At 41.2% G+C, this 12,417-nt stretch overlaps 1 pseudogene; it reads left to right on the forward strand.

Moving 5' to 3' along the window:
• Window positions 1-9,379: 9,379 nt before the first annotated feature.
• The window catches only part of LOC103732382, a 14,443-nt pseudogene continuing 11,405 nt past the window's right edge, over window positions 9,380-12,417 (forward strand).

Consider the following 12,417-nt stretch of genomic DNA (forward strand, 5'->3'; position numbering starts at 1 on the left):
ACCCTGCCACTGTCCTCCAAATCCCAATTAACAGTGCAGGATAATGCTTGTTATAAAAGCACAGTATGTAATAAGAGCATGTCACTTCCCCGGGTTCTGACAATCAACTCTCCCTATCGCCACCTCCAGAGTCTTTGATACTGTCTCTGCTCTGGGTCTAGCAAATCTCAAGGAGGAGTGAACCTAGACGATGACTGAATACAGCATCATCCTATTAGTCTGCCAGTTGGTATCCTCTGGAATGAATCAATAAGACATTGATGTTTGAGTCTGTAGCATATGTGTTGAGTCAACATCCTAAAAATAGATACAGTAATGTCTTTCTTTAAAAAATATATTTATTTATTTAATTATTTTTAATTATGCATATGAATGTGTGTCTGTGTGTATGGGTATGTGCACATGAGTGTAGGTATTTGTGGTGGTCAGAAGAAGACATCAGATCTCTTGGAGCTGGAGTTCTAGGTCATTGTGAGCTTCCCAAACTTGGGTGCTAGGAACCAAACCTGAGCCCTCTGCAAAAGCACCAAACACTCTTAACTGCTTAGCTGTCACTGCTCTAGTCCCAAGTCCAGAACTCTTAACTTTAAAGAGTGGGACGGGTATCAAGTCACTCCTAAGGTACCCTTTTCTAACACAACAGCATTATGTAGCCCTTAGACTTGAGTAGTTCTAATGGGGATAGAACTCACTGGTTCCTACGTAAACCCTGCTCATTTTACTGCAACCTAAGCTCTTAGAAATCCTTTAAATTTTGTGGAAGTTCTACTTTTCTGTGGAAGAGGAATGACAGATGCTCACTGCCCTTAGAATTTCAGGTTTGGCTTTCCAAAGTGTTTTCGGGTTTTGTTTTTAACATTTGAGATGGATTTCGCTCTGAACCATAGACATCCCCGGAACTTTCTTTCCACCTCAGGTTGGCTTTGAACTCACCAACCTCCTGCCTCAGCCTCTCAAGTGCAGGGGTTACAGGCCTTTACTACCAGCTCTATCTGCTGTACAATTTAATGTTTAAAATTAATCCCTGGCAATATATATAGAGAGATTTTATTTATCTGGCTTCTTTTGAAAAAAAGCATATGTTCTGCAAATGAGATACTGGTTTCTATAGACCAACTCTGCTATCTGAAAATAAGTTTATTCTGAGCCAAGCATGAATGATCATGACACAGGATCATAAATTTAAGTTACCCTGAATGATAAGTTCTTTTACAAAAAAAAAAAAAAAAGATTACAGAGAAAGAAAGCCATGAATCACTGTGCTTATAAAAACCATAGATGGGGTCATCAGGGACATGGGCTACACAGCAAGGCAGAGCAGTTTTTGTTATGTAGATGCCTTTATCACATTTTTTGCTGGAGGTCTTGTGGAGGATAGGTTTGTCAAGCTTAAAAATACAGCATAAGATTTTTATGGGAAAGAATGTAAGGTCAGATATAGAAGTTGATGGTAAATTACTATTACAAAGGACTAAAGATAGCCAAAGATAATTTTGGCAGTTGACCTATAACATTCCATCTCTCCCATGAGGATGTTCTACTGAGTCAAGGACAAGTAGTATACAGGATCTTTAATAGAGATGGAGCATCTGCAAAGAACTTCAGGTAACATTTCTCAAACAGCAGAGGAGGCGGAGCTGAGTTGACCTTGCTTGATTTCTTTGGAATGTGAGTGATCCTTGGGGTAACCGTGCTGGCACACCCAGTCAGCTTTTCCTATGCCACTTAGTAGATTTTATTATGGGTGAATGCCTTCTGGGTGCTGAATTTGAGACCTTTCTTTGCTGTTTCTGCTTCTGAGAGGGCAAGCTCATTCTCTGTCTTTAGGGTTTACTATCATGAGCTTCTTCACAACCTCAGTGTGTTCAGCTTCTCCAGAGGACCATATTTCCAATTACTCCATCTTGGCTCCTCCTCTGGATTCTTCAAGTGGTTTAAGTTTGTACCAAAATCAAGGAGCAATTTTGCTTCTTGGGTGGTAACACAGCATGTTTTCTTTAGATTATGATATTTGTTTTTTTTCTTGAAAATTCTGATTCTGTACGTTTTCAATCTCTCCTCCAAGTTCTCTCACCTCTGCACTTACTTCATTTCATTCAGTGTTCCTTTGACATTTTAATTTTACTTTCCTTTCATTTATCTGATGCCTGCCTAATCCTCCCACGCACCATTCACAATTTTATTAAGAGATTATTGCTTACCTACAAAATAAATCTCCTCACATCTCAATAGCTGTCAGTCCAAGTTCAATTAATAATGTTCCCCTTTGATCTTTTGCAAACAGTTCCTCACTTCATTAAAAATCCTAGCAAACCCTTGCAACATGCACACATGCATAAATATCCCCACACAAATATACAGCAGGAGGCCAAAGTGTGTATTCATGAAACTTTCTGGTAAGTAGAAAACTGTCTTTATTGTGAAGGAATGCTTTCATAAGTATTTTGATAAATCAAAAACATAGGCCCAGTTTTCTGCCTAGTCTCCTTAACCCACAATGACTAGGAATTAACTGTTGCTAGTTAGTAATGGGGAGTTGCTTTACATAACAAGCAGAGAAAAATTTCCATTTCTGTGGGAAAATCCATAAGAAAGGGAAAGAAAACATGTAATAACTGCAGAGAGCATGACTTTAGCTATACTGAAAGGGACAGGTAGCTAAGCTCTTTGGAGAAAAGGAAAGTTGATCTCCTTCCCATCCTTTGTAAAGTCTACATTGACAACTGAAGTTCTTTGGAATAGTGGATTCTTTCAGGAAAGACAAAACTTTTTCAAGTGAGGTATCTAAGATATGAAAGGTGAAAAGCAGATACAGATACAGAGACAGAGACAGACAGAAGGATCCTGGGCCCAAAGGCAGAAGTCATAGAAGGAAAAGTCTTAGGGCATTGCAAACCTGATGGAAGCTGGTGGTCTCTGCAGGTCAGGGGAGATTCTGAACTAGGAACACCAGTTCTCCATGCCTCCTTGGATCTGCATTTTGCCATTTATCTGTTGACTAATGCATTGTACCATATATATGTTGCTAGCTCAGCAAATATATCTGTGACATTGAACCACAGAATTTCAACCCTGAATTGGAGGTGGTGAGTGGAGGGTATTTGTCTTTGAGTAGAATTTATATGCTCACAAATAAAAGAGAGCTTAAGGATCTTATCCTCAACTGGTGCCTGACTCTTGGCTTCTCCAGCGTATCTGAGTATCATGACTAAGACTCACTGTTTTGGGTATGTGTTTTTTGTGTGTGGTTGGTTAGAGGTTGACATCAGGTTTCTTCCTCTATTATGTTCTACCTCATTTTCTGAGATGGAGTCTCTCCCTGAACCCTGATTTAGTGCTTGGTGATTGGTTAGACTAGTAGGCCAACAAGTCTTAGGGATTCATCTCTGCCTCCCAGCTCTGGAATTACCGGTGCAAGCTGCTATGTCAAGCTTTTTACACAGGGTGTTGAAGTCAAGACTCTGGTCCTTATGCTGGTGGAGTAACTACTGAGCCATCTCCCCAGCCCATCTCCTTTTTTGAATCAGCCCAACTCATTCTTGGGAAAGGGAGATGTAAAATGTTCTTCTCTGGTGAAGGCAAATTTCTTCCTCCCTTATTCTATGTACTTACCCTAAATACCCTGGGTACAGGTAGGGAAGAGACAGTGTTATTTTCATAGCAGTCATTAAGACAGTTTAAACACTGAGAAGTTCCTAAGTTCTGTTTTCAGTGTTCGTCCGATGCTTTGGAACTTCTCAACCTTCTGCTAAGTCTCCACAGGATGGGGTCTTTTGTACGACTCAGAATTGAAGATAGTATTCTAGGCATGGTGTAGTCAGCACAGCGTCCCTTCTCACTGCTTCCCTTCCTGTCATGAAGTCCCCTTTCACTGACCAAGGAATGTGCCTATATCTGCATGTAAATGCCTCCCCCTAGCAAAAGGAGAGGTCAACTTTAGCTCCATTTTGCAATATAAGTTTTGTGCGTTTGGAGATACTGCCCCAGGAGAGAATGCCTAAAAAAAAAAAAAAATGCATGTATATGCATGTGTGGTGTATGTGTAGAGATGAATGTTCTCATGAGTTTGAAAATGTATGTGTATGTACAGGTGTGCATGTGCATGTGGTCTGAGGTTGACATTAGGAGTTTCCATCAACCACTCTCCATCTTACTCTTGAGGCAGGGTCTTTCAATTTAACCCAGAGCTCATCAACATTGTTGGTCCAGCTACATAGTTTTCTCCAGGAATCCCGTCTCTGCCTCCCTTACACTGGAGTAACCGGCAGGTTGCCATACCCACCCAGAATTTATATAATCTCGGGATCTGAACTCTAATCTTCACATTTGCATAGACAAGTATGTTATCCACTAAGCCATTTTCCTAGCCCCAGAACGTCTTTTCTTAGAGGACTAAATTCTATTCCCACAGGAATATGGATCTTGAAGTATCCAGTCCTGTTAGCTCTGATTCCCAGGGGCCCATCACAAGGTCCTCCAGAGCTTCTCTGATAGATTGCTGCTAGAGGTCAGCCTTCTGTAACACCATGCAAACACCGTTCTCCGCAGCTGTCTCCTCTCATCACAGAGGTGCTCGCTGCTGCTGTCATCCTTTCCTGTATTTACATTGACAGTTAAAACACGTGTCTGCTTTATACATTTAGAAATTAACTTAGCATCTTTTACAGGTACCTCCACTTAGCCAGCAATAGCCGGAACTGAATGGAGGGAAAATAAGATGGATGAGCAAAAGGGAAACGGAAAGTGGGTTTTTAAACTGAGCTGAATTACTACTCAGTTGCCATGTCACTTTTCTGTTTGTTTGGTTCTGGAGCTGCAGCCCTTGTGAAATTATGATTACGATGTCCTAGCACTTGAGCACTAGTGTGTCTGTGGTTATCATATGAGTATTTTCAGGACTGGAGAGATGGCTCAGTGGTTAAGAGCACTGACTGCTCTTACAGAGGACCTGGGTTTGGTTCCCAGCACCCACGTGGTGGCTAACAACCATCAGTAATTCCAGTTCCAGGGGAATCCAACACCCTCTTCTGATCTCCCTGGGCATTGCACAACATGGGTGCATAAAATAACAATAATAAATAAAATATTTTGAAAATCATGTGAGAATTTTCTCATTTAACCCTCACAGAAACCCCATAAATCAAGGGAATAGAGGTTCAGAGCAGGGATGTGTCTTGCAGTGTGCTGTCCATGGGACTTGCATCTGCATCTTGCCACGTGCAAGCTGTGGGTATAGGTTCTTGTAACAGAGTTATTGTGAGTTATGGACATGGTGGGGGAATTTTAGCACTATAATAAGTTTTATCCTATAACAAGCTAACTTGTTTTATCCTATAACAAGGCAAAGAGAGATTGCCTACCAGTTTACTGGAGAACTGACTTCCAGGGAAAATCAGAGACATAAATTTGACCAGGCTGCTCTGCTTTGTCTCCCTCCCTGCCCCTTGGATCTGGAATTCAAATTATCATCTTCTAGCTCTGATCTTTTCAAAGACTGGACTTTGATTCTAGAAGCATATTAACCATTAATGAGGGATTCCAAGTTCATGACTGTCAATTCAAATTTCTCAGAGTAAGAGTCTTATGAGTTCTCCACAAGCCACATGCTCACCTATGGCTTCTTAGGCCGAATTGTGATGCCCATGGCAGAATATAGCTGGCATGGAGGGAGGGATTTTTTCTAGAAGATTATGAAACTTACAGTAAAGGAGAATGGGATCTGAGAAAAAAATAGATGATCAGGTCACCTGTTACATGCCTTGGGGAATTCTATGGAACCTCAGTTTACTCACTGATAAAATAATAATTATCGTGGGTTACTCTTCAGGTTTATCGTAAGGATTAGATGCAACATTTGTGTGCTTGACACCAACTGTATACATAATTCACTTTATTAAGCATGTTTTACACTTCTTTAATCTTTCATACATCTTTGTTGTTCTTCCCCTAATTTATGCTGATCATTAGAAATATGAGAAATTGGAAAATGGAGTAAAATGTGCCATCCATATTTAATCTATGCTATTTCTTACATGTAATCACACAATATGTCTTATCATGCTTTTTCAGGGTAATTCACAGTATATTTTCACATGAACTGTAGGAGACTTGGTCAGCAAGTCTGGGTCAAGGCTGTCTACTAAGAGAAGGGCAGGAAAGCTCTCAGATTAAGATGAACCTGACTGAAGAGGGAGGCGATTGTGAGAGTAGAGGTGATGCAGCAGAAGGGCTTTCAAGATCCAGAGGCAGCCACGAAAGCTTGGGCTTGGGCTTGACAGAGATGGGACTATAGGAGAGCTATTAGGAAAGTCTTAGCTGGGAACTTCATGAAAGGAATTGTTCCCCCTCTTGTTAAAGAAGTACAAAAGAAATTATGAAGTTAGGACCCTGAGGCCTTGCTATAGGACCCTGGGGCCTTGCTCATCTCTGATACCAGGAGAACTGTGGCTTCTGGGGCTACAGAGATAGCTACCTTGGGCCAGACTTGAGGTGGGTGTGGTGACCCTCTATGGCAGAATGTTTAAGGCAATGGGCATCAGCAAGGGGCCAGGGAAAGAAAAAGCAAGCAGAAAGAGAGTGCCACCTGTGAGCTTCAGGTTTGGACTTCCTGGTGAACACACTGGAGGTGTTCTACAACATTCAGAAATGTCTGCATAAGACTTAGGCAGGTGGAACAGGAAGCTAAAGGCTTTTGACATGGTTATCATGTGTCCAAGTGCACCACATCTCTGAATAAACTTCAGTATTATGTCTGCATACTAAACAATCAGAGTCACATAATACCCTTTGTTTACTTAGTTTCCCATTTCTTATTGTTTGGATGGGATCCTGCTGTTTATTATAAGACATTCTGCAGTAATGAACAGTAACCTATTAAGCTATATGTTGTGTTCATGCTAAGTTTTAGCTATAATTTAAATGAGAGAAAATGGACTTTTTCCCTCAAAAAGGAAAATAATATGATAATTGAGCAGTGACTGGTCATTGTGAATAATTACTGAATAAATTATTTCTTTAATTTTTTATTGTTTGAGAATTTCATACATGCATATATTGTTTTTTTTTAATCAATCCCACTTCCCATTCCTTCCCCTCTGATTCCTCCCTTATCCTCCCATCACCTTTTCCTCCCAACTTCATGTGCTCATTTTTAAAATCCACGGAGTCCACTTAGCTCTGCCTGCGTGTGCAGGGCCATGGGGCTGTCTATTGGAGTGTAGGTAGCTTCTCAGGGGAGCATCCTTGAAGAAAACTGACTTTCCCTTCCCTAGAAACCATCAATGGCTGATCTCTCCTTAGCTCGGAGTTAAAGCGCATGAGATCCTCCCCAGGCCGTGCTGGGGTTTTAGTTGGCCTAATCTTGTGCGGGTCTTTGCATGCAGTCACAGCCACTGTGAGTTCATATGTTCAATTGCCGGTCACGTTTGGCAAATACTGTTTCACTGCAGATGTCCACCACCTCTGGTTCTTACAAGCTTTCAGCCTCCTCTTCCATGATGATTCCTGATCCTTGAGAGGCAGGTGTGATATAGATGCCCATTTAGAGCTGAGCACTCCATGGTCTCTTGTTTTCTATATGTTGAACAGTTGCGGGTCTCTGTACTAATTACCATATACTAAAAAAGGAAGTATTTCTGATGAGTGTTGAGAGATGATGATAAGAACTTAGGGAGCAGTTCATTACTATGCCCACTCAGCAGCATAACAGTATTAGGTTCCTCCCTAGGGCCAGCCACAGGTTTTTGGCTCAATTATAATAGTACCAGCCACGAGTTCCCTCTTACAGAGTAGGCTTTAAATCCAATCAGAAAGTAGTTGGTTACTCCCGTAGTAGTTGTTCCACTATTTCACCAGTGGACACAACTTTCCAGGTCAGTTGTCATTATACCCCAAAGTGTTCACAGCTGGGTAAGTTTGATGATTGCCTTTCTCCTCTGAAATCTAATAAGCAGAAAAGTTGGGAATGGTAGTGCAAACCTTTAATTCTGGTACTTGGGAGCCAGAGGCAGGCTTATCTCTGTGAGATCAAGGCCAGTCGGATCTACATAGCAAGTTCCAGGCCAGCTGTGGTAAAGGGAGACTCTGTCTCAAAAAGATAAAAAAAAGTTAATAGGATGAAGTTTCTAGTTTGGTACTAGTTTAATTTCTCCATGTCCTATGACCCAGCTAAGTGGTATTTTCAGCAATAGGTTCTTACCCTGAAGTTCTGGAGTATGGCCAAGAACAATGGCAATAACCTATAATGCTTAGTGGAGGGGGGTGCAGGGCACCTCACCGACCAGCAACGCCAAAAGAGGCAACCCATTCCTGGCACTAGGCTTTTTATTTGCTAGCCTGCGATGTCTGGGAGAGGCATGGTCCTCCTACCTCCATTTAAACTTTCATATATGAATATGCATATATTTGGGGAAGCTTCTACAGTACTAGGTTTTCATATGACTTTTTCAAAGGTCTTTAATGTTAGTTAGCCCGCCTCTACCCTGCCCTCCCATCCCCCACCTTATGTAACATTTCCTGCTCCATTACCCTCCTCTCCCCATTCTACCACCCATGTTGAACTGTCCTCATCTCTTGAATTCCCCTCTCCCAAGGCCCCTTTCTAGTTTCCTGACTTCTCCAGGTACTCTAATTTAAAACACACATATCTAAATATTCAAAGATAGCATCCATATATTAGAATATGTGGTATTTGTCATTCTGGGTCTGTGTTATATCAGTTTAGAATGATTATTTTTAAATTTGTGTGTGTATGTGTACACACAAGTACATAGAGATGCCACAGCACACGTGTGGAGGTCAGAGGACAAATTTTAGGAGTCAATTTTTCCTTTCCACCTTGTTTCTGAGGCAGGGTCTCTCTTCTTAGCTGGCCCAAAAGCTTCAGGTCAGTTCTCCTGCTCTGCCTTCCATCTTGCCTTAGGAGTGTGGAGGTTATAGATGCATATAACTCTATCCAGATTATTCGTGGATTCTGGGACTCAAACTCAGATGCTCAAGCTTGCTTGCATGGCAAGTGCTTTTACCACTAAGCATCTCCATGGACTCTCTTTAATTTTTACTATTCTGACTTCATAGTATACACATAAATAATAAACATTGAGATATATGCATATGCATTTATGATTACATGCTCATACATAATAAGTAGACATGTACTTTGTGTTTTCCATGGAGAGTTTTAAGCAGCAATACTAAAATAACTCATTGGATTTGGGGCCGCTAAATCTCTTTACACATTACCCATTACCCACAGTACCCACCCAGCAATTACCAATTACTCAGAAGTGCTTGCTTCTGTTGTGTCAGTCATGAGTGACTGCCTCTGCTGACTTGGTAACAGCAGCTATCTTTATATCAAATTGTGGTTCTTGCTCTACTCATGGTATCTGACCAAATGATATCTCACAGGAAGTTCTCTGCTCCCAGACATGGTTCCTCTGTCTTCTTGCCTTGGAAGCTCAGCAACCAGCATCGTGGGAAAGTGAAGAGCTTCCACAAGGATGGCTTTTCCAAACCTGTCTACCTCACAGCCTTTCTGGACTACAAAGCTGGCATGAAGCACATTATGCATGAAGTTGACAGGCCAGGATCCAAGGTTAACAAGAAAGAAGATGTGGAGACTATAAAAATTGTGGAGACATCATCCATAGTGGTTGTGGGTATTGTGAGCTACGTAGATGCCCCATGAGGCATCTGCAACTTTAAGAGCATCTTTGCTGAGCGTGTCAGTGATAGATGCAAAAGGCACTTATACAAGAGTAGGCACAGAACTAAGAAGGCCTTTGCTAAATATGGTAAGAAATGGCAGGATGGCATGAGGAAGAAGCAGCTGGAGAAGGACTTCAACAGCATGAAGAAATACAATCAGGTCATCTGCATTATCACATATGCCCCTGGCACATCAAGAAGCTGCCCTGCAAGACCATAGAGGGCTGCTCAAGGTTGCTTGTATTGGAGCCTGGCATCTTGCCCATGTGATCTTCTCTGTGGCTCAAGCTGGGCAGAAAGGCTACCATCAGCACATAGATCTCAGCAAGATTTACAGGACTGGATTTACAGGCTGGAGAGATTGTGCAGTGGTTAAGAGCACTGGTTGCTCTTGCAGAAGACTGGGGTTCAAATTCCAGCAACCACATGGCACCTAACAACCATCTGTAACTCCTGTTTCAGGGGATCAGACGCCCTCTTCTGTCATCTGCAGGTATTACATAACACAGGTGCATTTACATACATGGCAGGCAACATACTCATACAGTTTAAAAATTAATTTTTCTTCTCCCACCTGCAGGCCTCATTCCGGGACCAACCCAGCTCCTCAGTGCAGTCCCCAGGAGTCCTTGGGGCCTGTTTTTCTTCTCCCACCTGCAGGCCTCATTCCGGGACCAACCCAGCTCATCAGTGCAGTCCCCAGGAGTCCTTGGGGCCTCTTCCTGCCCCATCTGCCTTTGCATCTCTGGGTGGCATGGCCACCAGCTGTCCTAGACCAGCATCTTTTCTGGGCCAGGTTCCCAGGCCACTCCAACCCCCAAATTCCTGAGGCCAAAATTGCTCCTGGAGGGATCCAGACTCTAGGAGAAAGTCTGAAATCATCTGACCCTCATCTGAATTGGGCCTCTGTGGGAACTCCTGAAGATAAAATCAATCTGGCCACCCCAATATAAAATCAAAAGAGAGAACCTGAAGCTTAGAGGAACCAACTTCTCGTGCCCAAAAAGTAAACTACAAAGACACATAAAGTTCACAAAAACAAGTAGACCTAAACTTGAAGGCTTGAGTCTCACACAAGAATCAGAAACTACAAAAGAAATTCACATGTCAAAATCACAGAGAAAAAATAACATGAAAAACCAAAGTAACATATCCCCACCAAATACGAATAGTCCTCTAGAGGAGTGCAATGAGAACACCATAGAGATACTGCAGGAGTTGGAACTCAAAAGAACAGTTATAAATATGATAAAAGAATTCAGTTAATTTAAAGAACACACAAAGAAATAAAAGAACTGAAGGAAGAGAGGGATAAGCTTCTGAATGAATTCAGAAAGAGCTGGAAATATTGAAGACTACTCAGGCTGAAATGAAGAAGGAAGTGAAACACTCAGTAAGCCAATTAGAAACGACAGGAGAAAGTCTCACCAATAGGATGAATGAAATGGAAAACAGAGTATCAAGACTGGAAGATAAAGTGGACTAACTAGACCACTCAAGCAAAGACTATGAAAAATTTAAGAAATCAAAAGAATGGAATATGCAGGAATAGAATGACAACATAAAAAGACCAAACTTATGAATCATAGGCATACAGGAAGGAGAAGAATCCCAAGATAATGACATGGACCAGATCTTCAACAGAATTGTGGAAGAAAATTTCCCAAAATTAAAGAAAGATATGCCCATACAAATACAAGAAACATATAGAACACCAAACAGACAGGACCAGAAAAGAAACTCTCCCCTGCACATCATAGTAAAAACACTACACGTACAAAGCAAAGAGAAAATTCTGAAAGCTGCAAAAGAGAAACAGCAAGTCACATATAAAGGAAAACCCATTAGGATCACAGCTGACTTTTCAATGCAAACTATGAAAGCCAGAAGAGCCTGGACCAAAGTATTCCCAGTTCTAAATGACCACAGATGCCAACCCAGATTACTACAACCAGCCAAATGTCTATTATAGTCGAAGGGGAAAGAAAAATCTTCCATGACATAAATAGGCTGAAGGAATTCATGTCCACAAAACCAGCCCTTCAGAGAGTTCTAGAAGCAGTACAAAGAGCTGAAGAAAGGAGTGACTATACCCAAGGGGTTGCAGAAAGAACTCCAATGAAGGTATAAGAGTGGAAAGGTACAGCTATATCAAGAATGTAAACAGAAATAAAAATGACCGGATGCAAAACACATCTTTCATTAATAACTTTAAATATTAATGGACTGAACTCCCCAGTCAAAAGACACAGACTATGTGAATGGATTAAGAAACAAAACCCATCTTTTTGTTGTCTGCAAGAAACTCATCTCACTTTCAAGGACAGACTCTATCTCAAAGTGAAAGGATGGAAAAAAATATACCAAGCAAATGGCACTAAGAAAAAAGCAGGCATAGCAATTCTAATATCTGACAAAATACTTTAAAATAAAAATAATCACAAGAGACAAAGAGGGCCACTTCATTTTGATGAAAGGAACAAAGAAGATATTACAATCATGAACATATATTCACCAAACTCTGGTGCCATGCAAATTCATAAAAACAGTGCTACAGGACTTTAAGACACAAATTAACCCCAGCTCATTAATAGTAGGGGACTTCAATACCTCACTATCTCCATTAGATAGGTCAACAGGCCAGAGACTTAACAGAGAGACATCTGAATTAAACAAAACCATATATCAAATGGACTTAACAGATATCTA

The sequence above is a fragment of the Nannospalax galili genome, unplaced genomic scaffold, assembly GCF_000622305.1.
Source record: "Nannospalax galili isolate Female #2095 unplaced genomic scaffold, S.galili_v1.0 scaffold2275, whole genome shotgun sequence".
NCBI classification, from domain to species: Eukaryota; Metazoa; Chordata; class Mammalia; order Rodentia; family Spalacidae; genus Nannospalax; species Nannospalax galili.